The 23,654-nt window shown below is 43.7% G+C and overlaps 1 protein-coding gene across 1 annotated transcript in view; it reads right to left on the bottom strand.

Moving 5' to 3' along the window:
• Cdh13 (cadherin 13) overlaps positions 1–23,654 on the bottom strand; it is a 1,053,312-nt gene that overhangs the window by 831,598 nt on the left and 198,060 nt on the right. The gene's annotated exons all lie outside the window — the stretch shown is intronic.

The raw sequence follows: 23,654 nt of genomic DNA, 5'->3' as shown, positions 1-23,654 counted from the left end.
GCAACAAAATGATTTTATGGTTGGGGGTTGGGGGGGGGGGTTGTCACCACATCATGAGGAACTGTATTAAAGGGTCACAGCATTAGGTAGGTTGAAAACCACAGCTATAGAGATTTTGTTTTGTTTCAATTTTCTAAGCTTAGCTCTCTAAAAAGTATAAAAGGCTTCTCTAATCTGAGCTGAAATTACGAGCCCTGAGTCCTTAGAACGTAATATCCTCAGGGGCAGCCAGCCCATGATGGTAGAGGAGGGGAATTGATTCACTCAGCCCAGCTCCCTGTCCTTTAAGATGCCTGCAAGGTGTGTGATTTACCTCCCACCTGGAATCACTCTAGTTGTGCACCACTGGTGGGTGTCTGATTGATAATTCAGTTTTCACTAACCATCTTCTTCTCTCTTTGGGTGATTTCCCCGCCCCCAACTTTCTTTATTGGAGACCAGCCCTCCACCCTCCAAAGATTTGCACTCAAAACTTTGACTCAGCACTTGCTCTTAAAGAAACAGAACTCCCAAACCAGACCTTGAATTCTTAACCAGAGCACATCAACATCGAAGAAATGGAATTTTCTTCCTCACCAGCTACCTCTAAACAATATACAAAAGGTCGGCCTCTGAGGAGCTGGGACCCCACTTTGAATGCCAGCCTTCTGGGAAGCACTGAACCCCAAGGAATAGGAGCAAGAATCGATCTCAGGAGGTGGGTGGTGTGGTCAGGCTGAGCCACTTCAGAGGAGCTAGGGTGGTGAAGTCACCACCCTGCCTGACATCATCTTTCTCAGCTCAGAGTAGGCGGGAGGGCACTGTAGTTCAGTGGGTGCGCAGGTCTGCCTGTAAGTGTCCCTGTGTCTAGAGACCAGGCTTTTGTTTGATGCCTTCTGAAGCCAGCCATCATAGAGCTGACATCCTAAGTGGCACATCTGCAGAATGCAGACTCGGAGCTCAGAATAATTTGCTGGCATTGTTGCGAGCAGAAAATCTATAACTTGCTAATGCTAATTCAGTTAAACAGAAATGGGCAAAGGTCACACCTTCTGCCTGCGATCATACGTTAACCTTCTAATTGGCTAATTCTGCCCTCAAATCCCAGACCAGTCAACCAGTCACCCCAGACATATTGAGGAAGGCACAATTTCCCTGGGGACACTGAGCTAATCATCCAGGAGGGAGAGATTCTGGTTAAGTCAAGGAACAGTAATTTCTGCCTGAGTCTCCAAATTTTCCATGCTCAGTCTCCTCCCTGGTTCCTCCACAGTGTCTGTTCAATATACTTCTAGAATTCTAAAAGAAAAATCAACCTTTTCTAGATGCTGATTCCCAGGAAGGGTTGCAGCAGTAGGAAAACTGTTTAGTCCCTAGAGCTGGGGGGTCAGTGAATCCATCAGTCAAAAATTAAATAGCTTGTGTCCTACTCTGGGTTTCTACTGCTGCAATGAAACACCATGACCAAACAACAATTTGGGGAGGAAAGGGTTTATTTGGTTTACACTTCCACATCACTGTTCATCATCAAAGGAAGTCAGGACTGGAACCAAACAGGGCCAGCACCTGGAGGCAGGGCATGATGCAGAGGCCATGGGGATACGGGGTGCTGCTTACTGGCTTGCTCCTCATGGTTCTCTCAGTCTGTTTTTTGTATAGAACCCAGGACCACTTACATAGGGATGGCCACACTCATGATGGGCTGGACCCTCCCCCATCAATCACTAAGAAAATGCCCTCCAAACTTGTCTACAGCCCAACCTTAGGGAGGCATTTTCCTAATTGAGGCTCCCTCCATTTCAGTGACCCCAGCTTGTATCAAGTGGACATAAAACTAGCCAGCAGAGCTTTTGAAATAAAATATAAGTGGGACCTGCTATGCACAGGGGATAACTTAGCCAGGTCAAAGTGTCACATCAGGTATTCCTATTTGCTGAAGTCCTGGATTCATTAGACTCTGTTGCACATGGCCCAGTGTATTAGTCTTGTTGTTGTTGTTTCTCTTGCTATTGATAAGACACTGGCTGAACAAAAGAAACTTAGGGGAAGAAATAGTTTCTTTGGCTTATACGTCACAGTCCCTCATTTAGGGGAGTCAATAGGGGAACTGAAAGCAGGAACTGAAGCAGAGACCATGAAGGAATACAGCTTTCTCAAGCAGCTTTGGACCACCTGCCCATGGGCAGCACTGTTGCAATGGACTGGGCCCTCACATATCAGTCACTAATCAAGAAAATGCCTCCCAGACATGCCCACAGGACAATCTGATGAAGACAATTTCCCAACTGAGGGTCTCTTCTCCCAAGTAAGTCTAGTTTGTGCCAAATAGACAAACACTAACCAGCCCTAACCAGCCCAGCCAGAGACTTGTAGGGAAGTGTTACAGTCTAGCATTTCCAAGTGTGGTCCCAGGGGCCATTTTCCTTGTTCAAATTTGGTTGGCCTTTTGCTGGTGGATCTGGCATGTTTTGGAGATGCCCTGCTTTCTCATCTAGAAAACATGAGAAGTGAGATGAGTGTGGACCCAACAGGATGATTCATAGAGTGTAATTAGGCAAGCGCTGCCCAGGCAACGTGGTCGATACATGCTAACTATCACAGTATTATGGTCTAGAAAAGGAGAGAGGCATCAGCAAATCCTCATTTAAATAATCGACAAACTAAAATGAAAAGCTAAGTTGAAAGGAAAGCATGACATCCTTTGGGAATATTTTGAATCTAGGCAGAGGAGGGTCTAACCTCATCTAGGGCCCTCAAACAGATTTATCCCCTGAGAAGGAATGTTCTGCCTGGAACTTGGGCCTAAAATGGGATTGGGTAGATAGAGAGGAAAGGACACCATGTATAGGTGGGGTCTGTGTGTGCATGTATGCATGTTTGCATGTGCCTGTGCCTGTGAGGGCCTGGCGTTGATGTTGAGTATCTTCTTCAGTTTCTCTCAGTGTGAAGACGGGGACTCTCACTTGGGGCCAGAGCTTACAATAATTAGTCTCACTAGTAAATTTGCTCCTGGGACCTTATCCCTGCCTTCTGTGTGCGGGGATTACAGCTGGCCACAGCACCCACCAGGCTTTTACGTGCATCCTGGGATCAGAACCATGGTCTCCATTCTTGAGCAGAATATGTCCCACCTGCTGAGACCCCTCCCCATCCCAGGACTTCTTCTTTAATCCAATATACACCCTGCTTTCAAATGAATCATTTGTGTCTCTAGTCGTGCTGTAGCATGCCTTGAAATCACAAGAGTGAACTTACAAAAGAATCCAAATTAATGGCACCTCCCAAAGCTGAATGCCTCACTGCTCAGTGATGATAGAACGTTCTAATGACTGCCTGACTTCTCAGGACCCAAACCTGCATCTGTAGGTGATCTTGTCATGGGCCCCCAGCCTCCAACTACAGTCTGATTAAGTGTGGGGCAGGTCATGGACCGCCATCACTTAATGTTGCAAGAATTAACACCTGGCCTTCCTCCCAAGCCAGCTCAGCCTTTCTCCAACATGAATCAAAGTCACTGGCACAAAGATCCTACCTGGACAGAGCGTTCCCCGCACCCTCTGGAGCTTTGCCAAGCAGAACCTGCAAGCACTCCAAATATATCATTACGACCATGGCAATAACGGTCTTCTGATGTGGTTCATGTGCTCATTTATGCATTAGTGCCCGCTGCGCGTAAACAATAGGTGCAGATGCATCACTGTGAGCATGGCAACTATCGAGTTTTATAATCACCAAAGGATACCCATTATTTGAAAATTACCATCAGTCTGCTCTGGAAGCAGATTCATGTCCTAGAAAGACAATAACCATGGGTTTGTACTACATTGTTCAGTACAAATCCCAGATCTATCTCCGGAGTCCACTGGGTGAGCCACCTTTGTCTCAGTTTTCCCAGATGGAGAATGGGAGGAATAAGGGTCTGTTGCTGTTATTCTGAAGACTGAGTGAGGAGACTTTTACAGAGAGGATAGATACACACCAATTGCTCACACATCTTCATTGCTATCCTTGCATATTACATTTAAATGAATGCATTCATAATCCACTGCTGTTCCCAGGGCAGTCAGAGACAGATGTCAAAATACCACTTGTTGCTACTTTTGTGTCCCACTATCCTTTAAGGTGGTGTTGGCTCAGAGCTCCGTCCTCCCTTCAAGAGTCCCTTGCCCCGAACTCATCCATCAGCATCAAGAATAGGTTACGAGGTTATCAGGTCATGAGGTCATCAGATCATCCTCTTCATACCTGGCATTCCTTTTGGCTTCCTTTTGTCCAGACAACACAAACATTAACATTCTCTCTTTAGAAAGGAGTGGGTGTGTCTATCCTGACAGGTACTGTTTTAAGTGCCTCGTCAGCTCTGATGCTTCCTTCCAGAGAAGGGATTCATTCCCTCTCTGTCTCTATCTCTATCTGCCCGCCCCTTCTTTGTCCTTGTTGTATGTGTGATGGTCCATCTTAATTGTTAATTGGATGAGATTTAGAATCACCATGAGAAAAAAATCTGGATCTGTTCATAAGGGATAATCTAGATTAGATTGAGGTGGGAAGAATCCCTGCCCCTAAATATAGGTGGGGCTAGTCCACTGGCCGAGTTCCCACCAAAGAGGGGAAAAAAAAGAGAAAGCAAGCTGAGCACCAATGTTCATCTCTCTCTCGGCTTCCTGACTACAGATGCAACATGGGCAGACACCATACACTCCTGAGGCCATGACTTCCCCACTGTGATGGACTGTGCCCTCAAAACCATGAGCCAAAATGAACGCTTCTCCCTTACATTACATTCTGTCCTAGCAAAACAAGAAACTTACGAAGTCATCAACTGGCAGCATATGGGATCTGCAGATGTGACTAAGGAAGACTAAGGAAGACTGAGTGTGTCATGAAGCTCAATCCTCATGTCACACAGAGAGGACTTCTCAGGGCTGTCCCTATAGTACCATGTTACTATGCCTAGCTCCCATCCCCTGGTTCCCTGGTGCTCTCCCCGAGACACCCAAGTACCTGAGTTGCCCACTTGAGCTCTAGACTTCGGAGTCAAGGACACTCCATGCTGTGAGTCTCCAGACACACATCCTAAACGTACACACACCTTGAGCTGTTGGCTACACTGCAAGATTTCTGGCCAGAAATCAATGGCTCACACAATGAGCATAGAATGATTGTCACCATTGAAGTGCCCCACAGGGTCTCTTCGTCTACCAATGAAAAACAGAGGAAGAAGAAGTCCATGACGTCAGCATGGTCCAATAGAAAGAACACTGACTTAAGTCCACACGCAGGACACAGGCATCCAGGGGAAGTGGCTAGCAAGGAGCAGCCATATCACTGTGGGCCAGTTCTCTGAGGTCCATGGGTGTCTAACGAGAGCTGGTCTGACTGGGTGCACAGTGAGCAGGCACAGAACCTGGACAGGGGCTTCTTCTATGCCCCAGGTTCTGCAGACAGGTTCCAGTGGCCAGTGGGAAATAGCAAACCGGAAAGAATCAGCTTATCACCTTGCCTCCTCAGCAGCATAAATACAAAGAAACTGACTGCCACAAGTAATGATCTTATGGGCTGTGAACAACCTCAGATCTCGTCTTCCCTTAAGCCAGTTCTCCAATGTTATTGTTCCAGACAAAGCTGTTCATGCCTCTCAGCACTGTTTTTCTAGTAGTGACTAACCCAGTATTTGCTATTAGCCTGGATGGACAGGCACCTTCTCCTTGCCACAAAACACCTCTGTTTTGTTCTCATCAGACTGGCTTTGCTGCAACCAGTTTGGAGGGGCTTAGCCTAGTCGGGAAGAGAGCCTGCTATCTCTGTCTCTAACTTGCAGGATGCAAAAAATAGTAAAGCACTGTATTTTGATTGAGTCTTTATCCTGCCAAACACCCAAAGCCCCAAGTCTGAGAAGGATTTTAAAGAGCCCACTATCCACTGACAGCCTAAGAAGACAGCATTCCCAAGACGCTCATGCGCACATTCATACACGCCCGCATGCCTAAGCTTCCATTATTGACACTCTGCTGGAGTCTAACTTCTCCAAAACATTCTTGGTGTTTTAAAGCTGCAAGAATACTAGTAGCTGACAACTTGCTGGCTGTTAAGGCAACAGATATTTAGAAATGATGCTGGTGTTCCCGTGGAGACAAGCCTGAGTGTGCTTCTTTTCCCTGGTGGGCTCTGTGGCTATTTACATGCACAATTTGAAACCAACACCGTGTACCTCATTTCTAATTGAACATACTGGACAGATTTTTCCCAAGTTTTAAGAATGGGAGTTGAGTAAGTCTGGAAAAGAATGAGACCAGAGGCTGAACTAATATAGGTCTGCATTCTGGCCATGCAGCTATTTCTGTGGCTTTTAAGAAATGACTTCCCCGGGGTCATCTGTCCATGTTGTCTTTGGGAAATGTAACATAGTGCTTGTGGTACCCAGTAGCTGATGAAACAATACATGGGTAATAGAAAAACACTAGGAACCCCCTAAAATGTCATTGTCCTGGTGCCTATACCCTGAGAATATGCCAGGTTCCACCACACAGAGGAGTCCAGGTTGAAAAGCAGCTGGTTTTAAAGTAAAATGCTTATCTCAGTAGATGAGGAAGGATCAGTACAAACCCAAGGGTCTTTGAAAACACAAGAGTTAAATCAGTAGATGTGATTATGGAAGTGAAGGCAGAGGGATGCTGTAGAAGAGGAACTGGAGTCATCTTGACAATGGGAAGCACAGGAGGTGGGAAAAGAGGCAGTGCAAGAGGATTCTCCCCAGAAGGCCTCCAGAGGGGCTGCTACCCAACACCAGCAGTGACTGCCCTAAGTGCCTCTCTCCTGAGCGCTGACAGGCAGGGGTGCTTCCCTTCTGATCTATCTGCCCTTATGAGTGAGTCCAAAGTGTGTCACAACGCCCAGTTCTATGCGGGCACACAAAGATACATTTCCAGACCCTTTGAATTTCATATGTATGTATGTATGTATGTATGTATGTATGTATGTATGTGTGTGTGTATGTATGTATGTATGTATGTGTGTGTGTGTATGTATGTATGTATGTATGTATGTGTGTGTGTGTGTGTGTGTGTGTATGTATGTATGTATGTATGTATGTATGAATGAATGAATGATTGAGGCTAAGGACCCTTGAATGCTATGTAATTTCTCTACTCCTATTTTATATTTAGTACTTAATCAAATTTTTAAAAAATTTATTATGTCCAAGTTTTCTGGATCAGATGCTAGAGACTAAGAAACAGACAAAGTCTTTAATAAACATATCCTCTGGGAGAAAAGGAAAACATACATAATTATTATAATATAATACACTGTGTTTCACTTTTTAGGGCATTAACAGGTAGTTGAAAGTAAAGATATTTGAACTTAGACAATGTAGGTTCTATTCCCAGTCTTGGCACTTGGTTGCTGTATATTCAACTCCTCTGTGCCTCAGTTTCTCCATTTACATAGTAAACTAACAAATCTATTTAGGTCTTGAGGCCCTCCGATAAAAAGTTTCAGGACAGATATGGCTTCCTGATCATGCTCCACGTGATGATGGCTGATATTTGTATTATTCTCATGTAGCACATACAAGGAGGGATGGAAATGAAGAAGAAGAAATAACACACTTCTTAGGTGAGAGAAAGAGACTTGGACCACATCACAGACAAGGCCATGGTGGGAAAATGATTTGAAATTTTTCAAGTGGCAAAGCAGGAGGAGGAACGTTCCATGTCAGAACTTTGGTAAATGTAAATACCACACTGCCAGTTCAAGAGATGGGAACCTAGCCAGCGGGAATAACAAGCTACGGGTTGTTTTCAAGATTATTTGAAGGTGTTTTGTTGTCTCAAAATGGGATTGAATTGATGAAGCTTGTCTGCCCCAAACCCAGCCAGAAGCAATTCGGTCAAATCAGTTTTTGTCTAAAGAGAATTAACTCTTTCTGTTTAAGTTTCCGGGATTAATCAAGCAAGCTCAAAAGGAAAACCCAACAGGGAAATAAGCATCCACAAGAATGTGCCTTAGTGCATTTGAAGAAAAACAAGGCATTGTGCCTGCCTGGTGTTAGTGTTTGATGGCTTCTGTGTCTATCCTGGACTTTGGGGAGCTAAATCAATTGTGCCATTTGTCAAATGAAACCTGTATCCCCACAGTCCCTGTGTGAGGTCTTGGGTGATCCCCAGTAGACCCAAAGTTTAACTGACAATTAACGAGTTCAGAGGAACATTTTAGAATTTTTCCCCTCTGCATTCTGCTTTTGGCCAGGGGCATAGCTGTAATTTGAGGGCAAGCAGAGGTTGGGAATAAGGAGAGTCACTCTCTAGAGTTAGCCATCCATCCTTGGGAAAGGACTCTTGCCTTCCTCCAGAGAGAGAATTCTGGGTTAAGATCCAAAGTGCCCATGGATGAAAGCCTGCCTGACTCAGTAATGATCAGTGCGAGCTAGGAATCCCTATTATTATGATTCTCTTCCCTCTCCTTCCTTCCCCACCTGCCCTTTCACCCCTGACTCCTGGATCACCTCCCAGAGAAATCCCTATATCTAATCCTCATGTCAGACTTAAAACGTATATCTATGCTGTGGCAACACACCACAATCTCCAGCTGATTAGAAACCATGTCACTGTCATCCAGTCACAAGGTCTACGATGTGTCCAGAGGCTTTCCTCAAGGGGGACAACCTTCCCAGCTCAGCCACTGACATCCATGGTTCAAGGCGTCCCTCTTCCATCTTTGAAGCCATCAGAACAACTCCATCACTTGTGGGTTTTCTTTCTATCACCCACATTGGTTTTCTGCATCTCACAGCTACCTGGCTCCCTTGATAAAGATTGCCGTGATTAATCTTTCTTCCCCAGGTCATGCAGCTGGTGTCTATACACCCTGTGAATTGAGTGTGAAGATGTCTAGCTGTTGATCAACCTACAATCCATGAAACGCTCATGTGAGGGAAGGCAAAGTTCCATAAAGAGGTCTGTGCAGGCTTGAACCGTCCACGATAAGTATCTGCAACTCAATATCTATAGTCACTAAGAGATGAACCTTTGAGTATGCCTGTGCCCAGCATACAACCCCCCCTCTCTCCCATTCCCCATATCTCCTCTCCCTTCTCCATCTCTCTCATCCCCTCTTCTCTGCTTCCTTGATGGTGGGTGAGGCCATGTGACCATCTGCTTCAAGGACTCTTCCACCATGAGGACTTGTACCCTGTGAGGCAAAACACACTCTTTCTCCCTTAAGTTGGTTTGTCAGCTATTTTATCACAACAAGAAGACAATTAAGAAAATGTCCTTCTGAGCCCTCCCTCTGCCAACACTGTTTACTGTTGAGGTCAGGGGACTCTACAGCACATCTCCATGTTATGAAAAGCCACAAACGCAGACCCATTGTTGTGTCAATTTAGCAACTAGACTCTGACCTTTCCTAGTTTAAAAATAATTATCGTTCCTCCTTGGCCTTGCTGTGAAGTGGAACATTTTACTCTAACTGTGTGGTGCGCGTCGCATGTTCTCCTCCACCAGACATTAGATAAGATGTCAGATCTGTCAACACATGGGCAGGTTTTTATTAATTATCTTTCAGAGGCAGAGTCCTTTTGGTGATTTATTTTTTTTTCACACAAGGAAAATTCTTCTATTGAACTACAAGTCTGTCTTGTTAAATTGTTGTTTTATTTCCCTCACAAAAAGTTCTCACTCAAGAAAGTTCCAGAAAAGAGAGAAAGAGAGACCAGGCCAAAAGAAACCAGCACCGGAGGCAAAGAGATCTATTTAGTTCTGGCAAGTCACAGCTCTTCCCTCCAGGATGGAGGACGAATCTGCATTCCTCTCTTTAGATGCCGATTATTCCAATTCTGATGGATTCATTCATCGATAAAACATTCATTGGATTCCTGCTCTGTATTGGTGCTAAATACAAATCAATAAGACACAGTCCACAGCTCTGAGGAAGACTAGTTACAATAGGAATGGCTCGTACATACATATTTACTTTTAGTACTGTGGGGGAGGTGCCAGGGTGTTGAGGAGGGGGGTTATGAGAAATATTTTAATTTAATTTAATTTATTAATTTAAATATTAATTTTAATTTAAATCTATATTAATTTAAATTTACATTTGATATTTAAATTTAAAATTAATTTAAATATTAAAATATTCACATTTAATATTAAATATTAAATAAAATGTAAACTAAAAGTAAATATTAAATAAGATGTAAATATTTAAATAAAATGGAGAGAATAAGGTGGCTATGGAAGCCCTGTCTAAGATCACACCAATATGGCTTATCTCACTCATGGGTCCTTCTATTCTTTTAAATACAATACTTACTAGAAAGGACCAGGCACAGACTCTTCAGAGAAATGACTGGGTACCAATCAGAAGGACTCAGACATCTCAAACTGAACAATTACTAAACAATTCCTGGGGTTCTCTATCAACTTTGTTTAAGGTGAAAAGTTTTGCAAAGATAAGAAGTACTACATTTCCAATTCCAAATGACTTTGCCTCTGAAAGATGATTAATAACAACCTGCCTGAGTGTTGACAGATCTGACATCTTGTCTAATGTCTTTCTATTTGCAAAAATAAGAAGCAATACATTTCCTGAAGCCAGGTTGGTGGCCTGGAAATTGCCCTGTAAACCAGACTGGCCTTTATCTCACAGAGATTTGTCTGCCTCTGCCTCCCAAAGTGCTGGGATTAAAAGTGTGTGCTAGCCTGTCATTCCAGCTGTGCAGAAGGCTGAGCCATTAAGATTGCAAGTTCAAGACTAGCTTGAGAATTCTGCCAGAAATTCTGTCTCAAAAAAAAAAAGTAAGAAAGAAAGAAAGAAAGAAAAAATAAATAAATAAGGAAATGAATGAAAGAGGAAAAGAGAAAGAGATAAAAATATGGGCATGGGATATAGCTCAGTGATATAGTAACTGCTTAGCACATGTGAAGCCCTAGGTTCGGGCTCTCATACCACAACATACATAAATTCATTAATTAATTAGATGTCTGCAACTTCTTCCTGATTCATATTTGGAAAACAGCAACCCGGATTTCAATATAATATTTAAACAAAATGTAAATCAGATTCAGCTCTCTAGAGAGCAGTAGATGAGGTCTCCAGCAAGGAATTGCCCAGAGGAATCCTGGTAATTGTTTAAATCGACTCTCCAAGAGAGAAAGGGCTAAGCTTATATGTACCTGCCCATTTCCATGGTGCAAACACTATCACTGTGGCCAACTTAAGCTACTGACATAAAACCACTGAACACTGGTGTCTTAGCTGGGGTTTCCATTGTTCTGAAGAAACACCATGACCATAAAGCAAGTTGGGGAAGAAAGGATTTATCTGACTTATACTTCCAGTTCATAGTCTATCATTGGAAGAAGTCAAGACAGGAACTCATACAGGGCAGGTACCTGGAGGCAGGAGGTGATGCAGATGCCATGGAGAGGTACTGCTTACTGACTTGCTTCACATGGGTTGCTCAGCCTGGTTTCTTATACAATCCAGGACCACCAGCCCAGGAATAGTACTGTAAGACTCTGGAGAGCCTTAGCTTACCAGGGACATCCTGAGTGAACCATGCAGAGCCAGGAATCAATGCAAAAAGCAAGAGGAATTAGGCACCCTCCCCCCCCCCCCGTGAGTTTTTATATGGTTTCCAGGGGTGAAATAGAGCATCAGCAACTAGGCACAATATGATTAGCAGAACAGTGCCCCTTTAAACTGACTGGTCTTTAAGGAATGGGGTATACTTAAGTAGGGGTTTACTCAACCTCTCCCTTCTGGCCTACTTGCTCTCTGACCTGTCTCTTCCAGGAGGGGAGGGCTCCAGTGAAATTTTCCAATGGCTCTGAGCTGACCTCTTCAGTACCACCCACAATGGGCAGGACCCTCCCACATTGATCACGAATTGAGAAAATGGCTTACAGCTGGAACTCATGGAGGCATTTCCTCCACTGAGGCCCTTTCCTCTCTGAGGACTCCAACTTGTGTCAGATTGACACACAAAACCAGCCAGTACAACAGGTTTGGGGAGAGATGTAGACAATTGGCTCTCTAAACAAACTTCTCCAATAAAACTAGGTGTGCAGGAACTTACTAAATCTGAACTGTTTAGGCAGCTTTTGGAGGGTCTTTAAATAGAAACCACAAGGCTGCCTGCTACCCCACAGTGAGACCCTGTAATAGAAAACTGGATTACACTAAAATGAGTTTAAAACAACCTGGAAAACCCATCTACTAATGGGGAAAACGAGATGCTACAGTCAGGCTTTAGAGTCAGAGAAACTCCATGAATTCTTGATTCGGGACCGCGTGTTATTTAAATATTGCTTTTGATGTATTACCTAGAGTCTTAGCTCAAATGATCAGAGATAATCCTGCCTTCTGACATAATTAGGGAGCTGCCGCTGTGCTAAGCTGAGGATAATCAATTTGACCTTGAAAGTTTGTCTACAGTGCCTTACTGATGTTCTGAACATGGTAGAGAGAGCCATGTTACCCTCCTCCAGTCCAATACCAGCTATGTACTGGACTCCAAGGTCCTGCCCCCACTATGAGAGAAGTTACAAACTAGTCATCAGCAGGCCCCTCAGGGCCACAATATCTGCTAGGTGGCCTTTATATTGTCAGCAACCTGATCACATTGAAATATCAAGTGTTTCCCTTAAAGTGACTGAAATTTAGACAGCACTGAGGTTAGAAATAGAGAGAGCAACTGTCACCATGTGACTCCTGGTGGAAAGAGCTCTATCATTGGTTGACCACAGTCCATGTATCCGCAGAAACAAGAGCCAGTTGCTTTGTGTGTGAGCCAGTTTGCCTTAGGCGCCACATAAAAGAGAGCTGAGGTGTGTATCTGTGACTCTGCATGGATTTTTCTCACACCCAGTTCTGTCCATCCACTTGTGACCCTTCCTGGCTTCTGTGGGTATCTGCGGGTTTTCATTATTTCCTTTTAATACTCCTAGGATAAGCATGTTCCCTGAGGGCAGGGGAGCAGGCTCCACCATTAAAATACTTGCCTTGCAAGCAGGAAGACTTGAATTCTATATCCCAAACACAATGCACATCACGCACACGCACACACATACACGCACGCACCCACGCACGCACACACACATACACACAAACACATACACACACACACAAGCCATGGGTGGTAGCACACACGTATAAACTCCAGCACTCAGAAGCTAGAGGCAGGCAGGTCCTTGGAGTAATTGGCCAATCAGCCTAAGTCTACTTGGTGAGCTCTGGACCAGTGAGAGACGCTGCCTCAAAAACATGGTGGAGAGCACCTGAGGAAGAGTATCAGGGTTGCCTCCTGACCTCCACAAGCATGAGTATGTATACACACTCATATTGTCTCCCTTCAATGGGCTGCTGAGGACTTTTCACATTACAGTAAGCCCCCACACATCCTCCACCTAAGCCTTCTCCATCCATACTGAGTTTCTTCCGGCTCCTGGGAATCCTGGATCCACTTGCTCGGATACCTGTTGCTCTTACCACAGCCTAAAGCCCTCCCTGTTTAACTGATCTGTTCAAGGGCACAGACTGGTTAGGGTGATGAAGTCAGCCCTCAGTTCATGCCAGTGTATTTTCCTTCATCCTCTCAACCCCACTGCCCACTAAAACCAAACAAGGGATAGTGGAGTAGAAACCATTAAGTCATGAACCCTCCTGTTATCAGCCTACAAGGTGTTTTGACTGCAATCCAGTCTCTTCCCCGACAAGCAAACTCCAGGCAGGTTCTGAGCTGACAAAATTAAAAAGGCCTGAGCCGGAATAGTTTACAAAGAACTTTTGAAACTTATTATTATCGTGTCTGCTTCCCGCCAGAAGTTCAATTACCTGAAATTTCATGACTCAGTCGTCTGGATATTTCCAACCCGAACTAGATTCGCACAATATTTCAAAGCTTCAGCTAATCCCACTGCTTTCAAAGTAAGGTCTGATTCTTCATAGGGGAAAATAGCATATCTTTCCCACAGTAAAAGCTGGAGGAGAAGGGCTCATCTTCAAAAATTACACAGTGCAAAATGCATTAACGGCAAAGGGCCTTCCCACTAGAGTCTCTCTAGGAAGCCACAAGTCAGTTTGACAGACTTTTCTCATGAGCAAGTAGGGTCTGTGAGAGGGAGACACACTACGACAGCCACTGTTTCTGTTGAGTGGCCACCAAAGCCTTCACCACAAGTAAGATGCTAAGGCTGGAATGAAAGCTTTTGGAAAGAACGGAGAGGAAGATGGAAAGAGTCCTAGGGTAGTCAGTGATCTGGAGTGCCTCAAATCCTTCCTCTTAGGAATCCTGTCAGTGTTGGGTACCCTAGTCCTTATGAGGGTATTAAAATGTACTTCAGCTGAGCTGAGGAGGGGAGTTGGATACTTGTCCACACCACCTTCAAAAGCCATCTCTATAGATCCCCTTACTCCACCCTCGTACGAGGCACTGAGGATTCAGCAGCTCCTGCTTCCTACTCAAGGTCACCTGGCTCTCCTGATTGACAGCTCAGATGACCTAATTCACAACCCTGTTCCTCCTCCTCTGGGCTCACCCACTGTGATCCTAGTGGTTTGAAGAAGCTCGGGGTACCTTTGTTTATTTGCTCGATCCCCACCTCCCATCAGTCATCTATTTTAAGACTTTAATCCATTTTTATCACAAGATGCTCCTGCAAAGCTCTTCCGGACTCCGCCTCTTAATCTTGATAGTGAATTTGAGCTTGTGTTAGGAGAAAGACAATGAAGCCTTGGCAATAAGGTTCTTCAAGGGTGATAGATGCCCCTTTAAAGGGACTGCATCTCCATTCACTGAATAACTCTGTTCTAAAAATGAAAGTCACACCTGAGGAACTGAAGGGCTGGGTTATGAAAATGCAAATGAGGATGTCGTTATTGGCTGAGCTGAATTCTTCTCATCCTGTCACAAAGAAGGATGAGGAAGGAGGGCCCTCCTAAGCCAAACCAGGGATGTTGCAGAATGCATTTGATGCCTTATAATGGTGTGTGCTGTCTGCATTCGGAAGCAGCAGACTATTTCAGCTGATATAATGTCTATTACCCTGAATGCATTTGTATTCTTTTGAAAATAAAGATCTCTTTAGACCTGGCTTCCTTTCTCATTGATGTTTCTCAGAGTGGGCTACATTCAATACTCTGGTCTGTGAGAGAATTTCAGGTGGTATCCTCAGAAACATTTCTTTTAAAATCATGGTTGTGCCTTATTTTAATGCTTGCCCCCTATTTATAGCTAGCGATATTGACTTTCTATTTGTGCTGCTGGAAAACTTCCTCTCTGGATGTAGTTGGGCAACATAATAATTTGACTTAAATAGAAGCTAGTAATGACTAAAGAGAAAGCAATCATAGCTTTCAAAACAATGTAGAAGATTTAAGTTGGGGAAACTGTGACTGAATAGCTTCTCTAGGAAGGTTTGCACATGGGCAAGTTCATTCATATGAAGACAGATTCCGTGGAAATCCCATGACAGTATAGTATAATTGGATTTGAGATCAATGGTTCAAAAAGTTTGGTCTCTGGGAGTCTACCCTTCCATATTCCCTGGGAGGCTATGATGGTGTTGACGGCCTTCTTGACAGAACCTAGAATCATCTTGGAGAGAAATCTATGGGCATGATTCTGAGGGATTTTCTTCATTGAGTTAATAAACATGAAGGACATTATCACTCTATAAAGCAAGGTACAGAAATGCATCAAAAGGAGAAAGCTCCCAAATATGAAGATGTATCTCCCTGCCCCCTGACTGTGGATGCCACATGACCAGTTGTCACACCTTCCTGCCGCTATAATGGGCAGGAGGTACACTCTCACCCTGTGAGCTCAAGTAAACCCTTCTTTCCTCAAGTTGCTTGATTGGGTATTTTACCTCAGCAACTAAGAAAGTCACATTTACAGATGTTGCTAGAAATGCTGGCCCTGGAACTCAGAACTTCTGGCTCTGGAGTACAGAGATGAAGGACTCAAGTCCTCAGACTCTTCCATGTGAGGCGATTCCCTCACAACCGGTCATCCAAGCCATAAATCTCTCCAGAAGAACCATCTTTCTGCAAGCAAAGCCCATACTAGTCAGTCTAATCACAAAGGACAAAAGGCCTTTAACCATTTTACTGAGGACAAATGACACATGCTGGGAGGTAATTATAGAAAAGCTGATGCCCTGGGCAACTGCAGCAAGTGATGTTAGCCTCTGCAAGGAATCTTAAGGGCCCGAAGCTGTGATCTCCTGTGGTGCATGTAGGGAAGACTTCCTAGGGAGACCAAGGCATGTATTCATTTTATTGTCATAGACTGATGGGGCTGATGAAACCCTGGGCAAGAATTAAAAGCCCTCAGTGTGTGGCATGCTTACTACTACAGGATGGGTTCTGGCCTCCTCCTGCGTGTGTGAGGCTGCTGAAACTTCCATCTGAGGCCAGAAATGAGGGACAGAGCCCAGGTGGTAGACAGAGACTGTCCTTAGCCATGCAGGAGGCTGGGGCTGTACACATCAATTGCTACGTGCAGGGTTTAATACACAGCAGCAGAAATGCCAGGCAGGTAAGAGCAGCAGGGTGACCCTCTTCGTCTCTGCACTCAAGGGTAACAGTGCAGGGTTCCTGTTCCTAGGGAGCACATCAAGCTAAACGGGAGGGTGGTGGTAACCTTATCTGTGGCTTTAAAAGAAATCCCTGCATCTAAATTTGGTGTGGTGGTGAGTTTAAGTCCAGGTGTGGTGTGACCTTGAAAAGATGAGACGGGCTTTTTGTAGAGCTCTTTCTCTGTGAATATTCAAAGGAGCATGAATTGCTCAAAGTTCGACAAAGCTGCTGCCACCCGCTAAGGCGGCAGCCTGAAGCCACATGTGTCTGTGGGACACTGAAGATGGAATGAGTCCCACTTGACGATGCTCATGGGTACAGAGAGTGCACATCGCAATACAAAGAGTTAGCATGTAAATAGCTCAAGATACTTCATCCCTATCTTTTCTCTTTTAATTTTTACTGATGTGCATGTATGTATCTGTGAGTACATATGCCATGCATATATAAATCCCTAAAGAGCCCAGAAGAGGGATATAGGAATCCTGGAGCAAGACCTACAAACATTCGTAAGCCACCTAACATAGATGCCAGGATTATAGGCCTGTGCCACCATGGCCATCTGTGTAGAGGTAGGGTTGGGGTGTCAAGGAACTAGGGATAGAACTCAAATTCTCTATTTATGCTGGTGAGTACTCTCTTGGCTGAGCCACATTCCAGGCCCTGTGTGAGGAAACTCTTCTTGGGTGTGTGACAACTACAGAAATTAAGACTCAGGCCTAGAGCTGGTTAACTGCTCAGGGGTTAGATAGGACTAATGACAAGATGTATGTGAATTCCAAGCTCATACTCCTAATGACCTTCTATCCCCTCTTCCTTTATGACCACATGACTATGTCAGGTATCCCTAGCACCATGCTTGGCCTCAATTGGTTTCTGGCTACATGGAGAGAGAAAAGAAATGCAGAATAGTCTTTAATGGAGCTCTGGTGATTTTAAGATTCATTGTTTGCTTTACCTGTTGTCAAAGTGATGAAGGGCTGGGTATAGCTTGGTTGTTTAATGTAGGCCCCCCTGCTTATCATGAACGAGGCCCTGACTTTTAAATTCAATGGAAGATATATTCAGCCAATCAAATGAGAAGAAACAGTCACCCAAGGGCCCAACAACAAGCAGTGGCCAAGCAAGTGGGGTAGCAAGGGTTAATCTCCTAATGCAGAGACTGATGAACACAGGAAATAGAAAACAATTGCATCCTATCTTCCGAATTCAGGCAAGCTGGCTAACACTGAGCTGAGAGAATTATTATTTATTAAAAATGAGATAGTCATGGGCCAGCGACTAATCCTGATTGGGTTCAGAAACAATTCCCCACCCACGGAGCAAGTAATACATTTTTTTTTTCCAGGAAGGTGTTTTGTTAAATACAAAATGCCAATCACATTATTATGCATCCCCCGGGGGTTCCATGTAGGATCTTTTCACATTGTAATCATATCAACCCTGAAGAGGCCTTCACCATGGCTGGCACATTCTCTCTCCAATACAGCTGCTGCATCGTGGGCTTGCATCATTCTGAGGCTTCCTCTGAGGGCCTGGCTCAGGTACCCTTGAGGCTTCTACGAGATGGCTTGGAGACAGATGTCACAGGGTAGTTACTAGTTAATATCAGGCTCTTCTCCAGACACAGATAAGAACAAAGGGTGGAGTCTGTCCATCTCCAGTGCTTACAAAAGCAGCATAGATTCCATGAGCAGCTTACGGAGAGTCAGAAGAAATAAACACTGGGCGCATATTCTCCAAACTAGCAATGTGCTGGCCAAATAAGTCCATGGGGACCAGAGCAATGCCGCAAGAGACCACTGGCTTCTTAAGTTGGATTTAGACTTTGTTGTCCAGCAAACCTCCCATCGAATTCTTATTCTATCACTTTCTTATCTATACATCTTCCACAGAAGCAACTTCTTATCGTGGTCTGAAGTTTGGTGCACCCATTATAGACCATGCACATTGATCTGTTTGGTGCGTGGGAAGAATGTGACATATACCTATCCATGTTTTGACATTTATCACATAGGGTAAGTTTGAGGCCTGGGGGACTGGTCCCTGATACCACCAGTTCACCCTCCCTCCGACCACCATTCAAAAACGTTCTTACAATAAACCTATCTATTCGAGGAATCAAAAGGTGAGGGTGGGGATTTTGTGACACGTCTTGGTAATCCATTGCTTATGTTCTATGATGTTTGCTAGTTCAACATCATCATCCTTTCCAACCTAAGCCTCCCCAGCATCTGCAGCCACACAATAGGAGTTGTCTGAATTGGAATCTGCCTGTCATCCATGCTGCAGGCAGGTCTGTATACGACTACAGCAGTTGGTGCTCAGTAGATGCTGCGGAGACTCATTTTCTCCCTCTCCATTTATTTCAGAACATACAGCTATTTGTACAATGTCAGCAGATGCAGACGTATGAGCTACTGTGATATGGAAATGGCACAGACACAATTTCAGGATTGTTCCTGTGTTGTGTCTTGTCTTGTTTTTCTTTGTGGTAGGAATACTTAAGAGAGAATAAGGTGTATTTTTCACTGTGGGCACTGCACACGATTCATAATGTAATTATAACTGTGGATGGTACGAGCCCCTCACAGCTGTAAGTACACTTAATAGACTACATTTTCTGCTCTTTTTTTTCAATCATGTTGATAAGCATTGCAAAGTAGAAGGAAGAAGAGGGAGAAAGGGATGAAAATGAGTATGTTTCAATGGTCATGAATGTATCTCTTCCTATGTGAATATTGCCTTGTGTTCATTAAAGTAGGAAAAGAAAACTGTAGATATTGAAACACATATTTTCAAACTGGTTTCATGCTTATAATTAATGGATAATATTCTGTCACTTATATAGAATTAAAATAAACAGTGGTTTAATGAGATTTCACTAGGCACTCGCAAGCACTCAATCAAATCTTATTTTCAGTGTGTGAAAAATGTCTCCTTGACTCTTAATGCACTTAGGGTCAGCGGTAACATCTTCATACATAAAAGATTCCGGTCTGCTTTAAAGGGAGAGGTAATTATAAGACGAGGGTCGCCGAGAAGGTCTAGGATTTGTGTAACTTCTATTCTAATTAATTTATCATATGTGAGATTTTGCTTTGGCTTCCAAGTGTTGATCTTTTATAGCTATTACATTCTGTGTGATAATGAGTTTTAGCCCTTGGAAAGGCCATCCCTGATATAATTTCACCATTGACTGGGGGAGCCCATGAGCAGAGATGTCCCTGTATGTGCTTATATCTTGAAAAGTCATCTTGAAGCTCTGAGCCGTCTTTGCCCCTTCGATGCTATTGAAAATAACAAAACAAGACACAAAAAGACTGGGGGATTTAGACAAAAGGTGAGAACTTCAAATAATCATAAGGAAGGTTACCGTTGCAGTGGTAGCCCAATGGTGTGTCATGCTGATCAACAGGGATATTTCTATCTGAGAATGTGGGTTTTTTTTCTCTTTCTGTCTTTTAAATGAAAAACCCTGAATGCTGTGGTTATTCTGTCTAATATTTACTGCAGGATTAGCTTTGGTCTGGACAGTGTGGTCCTCAGCCATGGTCCTTGCCTTAACCCCTGTTTTATCAGAAGACCTTTGTGTCCTTGGTCACCTTCATTCCTTCTGATACTTCTCACTCCTTGAAAGATTTTGTTATTGCAGAAAAAAACTGCAGTTATTCATAATTACACCATTTTTCCAGGACCTTTCCACCTTTACTACTTAAAAAAAAAAAAAATCAAAGACCTAAGTAATTGTCAAATGGAAGCTTTTTAGATAAGCCACAAAGCTAAGTTGGTAGAATTCTATCTCAAAGAAACTTAGTGTCGAGCTAGCTCAGGATGAATGTATGATTTCAGCTGCTATTTTTGAAATGTTGAAACTCTGCACATCACAAGCCTGGACTGCAAAGCCCCTGGAGGAAGCCTTAGTGTACCTGCCAATCATCACTTGGGATCCTGGGCACACACAGTCTCCCATTTTGATTATGAATGTGAATGTGGGCTGGGGTCAGAGAATCTGTCTTTCTGACACATTCACAGGTCCACAGACTAGAGGTTGAACGACAGAGTCCTGGATGATAAGGGAGAACAAATAGGAACCAGGTCACAAGACATGGTTCTACTATAGTTCCCAGGAAGATCTTCTAAGCATATTCTATAAATCCTGCCCTTAGCAGCACCAAGGATCATTTTCTATGAAGGATGTGAGTGGCACAGTGTTGCTGGTGCTAGCTCCTTCCACATGCTGTCACCAGAAAGGCCTGGAGTTCAGAGAAGAGTCAGCCTACCACTGCTGAGGTTTGGTCTTCTTTTGCTATGTATTATAATGTTGAATACCGGCTCCCACAGTCTGGTTGCCACCAAGGACCAGAGAATCTGCAAGTAGACCTAAGTGAAGCTACGTGACCCCACCACCACCTCTCGTGCACTCACACATGCATACATGCCCCTCCAAGTTCTCCCTGATTGGTGAATAAAGAAGCCTATAGCCTATAGCTGGGCAGAATGGAGATAGGTGAGGCTTGGGGTTCCTGGGCTTGGCATTGGAGGAGAACCAGAGGAGAGGGAGAAAGAGGAAAGAAGGAGGAGAGAAGGAGGGGAGATGGTTAGGTGAGTCATAAAGACATGATCCCAAGGGCTGACCAACTAAAGTTAAGAGCAGCCCAGACAGAACATGGCATTATTTTGGGATTATTAATGGGGAAATAGATTTGAATAGCTTAGAGGATAGATACCTGCTCAACTCTAGTGCTGATTAAGACTTATTATAATAATAAAAATGTGTGTCTTTTATCTGGGAACTGAATGATCAAAGGCAGGATAGTAGCCCCCGCTTTGAGATTAAATAGTTTCTATATCATACCACATTGAGTGAGATTGTTTCTATAGATGACCCTAGGTGCAGGGAACACAGTTTCTATGAGCCTTTCTCTGTGCCTGGAGTTATTCACTGATTCATTCAACAAAGGTGTCTAGTTCAAGAACATAATTGTAATGGTTTGTATATGCTTGGCCCAAGGAGTGGCACTATTAGGAGATATGGCCCTGTTGGAGTAGGTGTGGCCTTGTTGGAGTAGGTGTGGCCTTGTTGGAGTAGGTCTGTCACTTTGTGTGGGGGCTTTAAGGCACTCATCCTTGCTGCCTAGAAGCCAGTCTTCTCTTAACAGCCTTCAGATGAAAATGTAGAACTCTCAGCTCTTCCTGCACTAAGGCCCTGCTGGAGTCTGCCATGTTCCTGCCTTGATGATAATGGACTGAACCTGTGAACCTGTCAGTCAGCCCCAATTAAATATTGTCCTTATAAGAGTTGCCTTGGTCATGGTGTCTGTTCACAGCAGTTAAGTAAGACAACGATACTCAAAGAAAAAGACACACGCCTGCAGTCATAGAGAGTCAAGGTATGAAGAGACTGGACACTTGAGAACATAAATACACATGCAACTATATATAAGGAGAGTTTTAAAAGCTGAGAATATGTTCTCTCATCTCTTAACTTTCCCCCTTTACCATTTGTAAGCAAATAAATAGAATACACATATTTGTATATACATACATGTATTGCACATTGAATATGCACAAAACATACGTAGTATATACCCATACATATTACATGCACATATACACAACACTGTTTTTGTTTTTTGTTTTCATCTGTTTAAGAAATAGCCAATGCTTGGCCATTAAATGCCTTACCAATTCCCACAAGGTTCAGGGACCATCATGGAAGAAGAAATAGAAAGATCATAAGAGGCAGCGGTCAAAGAAGACTTGAGTCGAAAGAGTACCCTCTGTTCATGACATGACTAGTACACTCATGAACTCACAACGGCTGCAGGCAGCCAGAATTAATTGGACCCAATTGGATATGAGGAAAATAGAACAGGACTTGAAGTTCGGGAGAGGTGGGGAATAAATGTAAGAGATGTTAGGGGGAGCACTGGGGATAAAATGACCAAAATAAATTCTATGCGTATATGTTATTCTCGACGTTTATAAAATCAAGAAGTGTTTATGTATCAAGCCCGAGGCCTTGTGTAAAGAATATAGCTAGCTGCTCTTCAGGAGCAAAAAGCATGTAGTAGCCATGATCAGCATTCAAGACCCAAAACTATGAGACCATTTTTGTGGACTCTAGCATGGTGCCATTCAGAGCTGGAATTCAGAAAAATGCCTTGGAAAATACAGGAATGAACTCGTCAACAAACATCTGAGTCCCCTCAGTATGCAAATTAGAAGATGCAGCTAAGTAGCCTTGCTCCTGAACTTTATGAGCACCCCCTGCCATCCAGCTCATAGCAACTCCTTTCCTTCCTTGGGGTGGGATGGGATGGGGTGGGTTGGTGGGTGGCTATAGCATTTCCCCCACTCCAAGGCCTAGCAAAGGGTAAACAGTCAGTAAATGAATGCCCATTAAGTTTGATATCATCCTCAATGTTCCTCTTAATGGTTACTATGGAATAGTGTATGAATGGTTCTCTGAGGAGGGGAGGCATTTTTGACACATGGGGGAGGACGAGAAAGATTCCGCAGAAAAGGACAAGTCTCTGAGAACCCTATTGTTGCTTACAAATTCAATAAATATGCCACTGGTTATTTGTGCTTGCCAGAGAATTAGGTGGGGATTAATTAATATTTATAATGTATTTTGATATCCATGTTGTATCTAGTGAGCAATTAGTTCTGTAACACAAAGCCAAATCCTTTTACAAACCAAACAATGTAAGACAAACCGAATACAGCTCTATAAGAAAGCATGGAATCTCATTAACTCATCTTGTAGGAAAGACATCCAATTGGGAACTCCTCCGTCCTCATAATAATTTTCTTGTTGTTGTTGGTTTTCTTTTGTTTCTGGATTCCAACTGCTTTTCCCCACCCTGTCCTGTGAGTGCCCAGATCAAATCGTTCTCTCTTGAGCAAATATGATCACAGAGACGAGTGAAAGTCAATGGTATTTGGGCTCCTTAGCCTTAGAAGTTCTAAAAGCAAAGTATAGAGATGATTCAATACAGAAAGAGCCAGTTCCCACCATCCTAATCTAATGAGGTAAGTAAGGTTCTAGGCTCCTTTCATCTAGAGCCATGCTGGGA

Source organism: Mastomys coucha, unplaced genomic scaffold (genome assembly GCF_008632895.1).
Source record: "Mastomys coucha isolate ucsf_1 unplaced genomic scaffold, UCSF_Mcou_1 pScaffold22, whole genome shotgun sequence".
Classification (NCBI taxonomy): Eukaryota; Metazoa; Chordata; class Mammalia; order Rodentia; family Muridae; genus Mastomys; species Mastomys coucha.
Note: the sequence above shows the minus strand (reverse complement) of the source record. Positions and strands in the feature narration are given on the sequence as shown.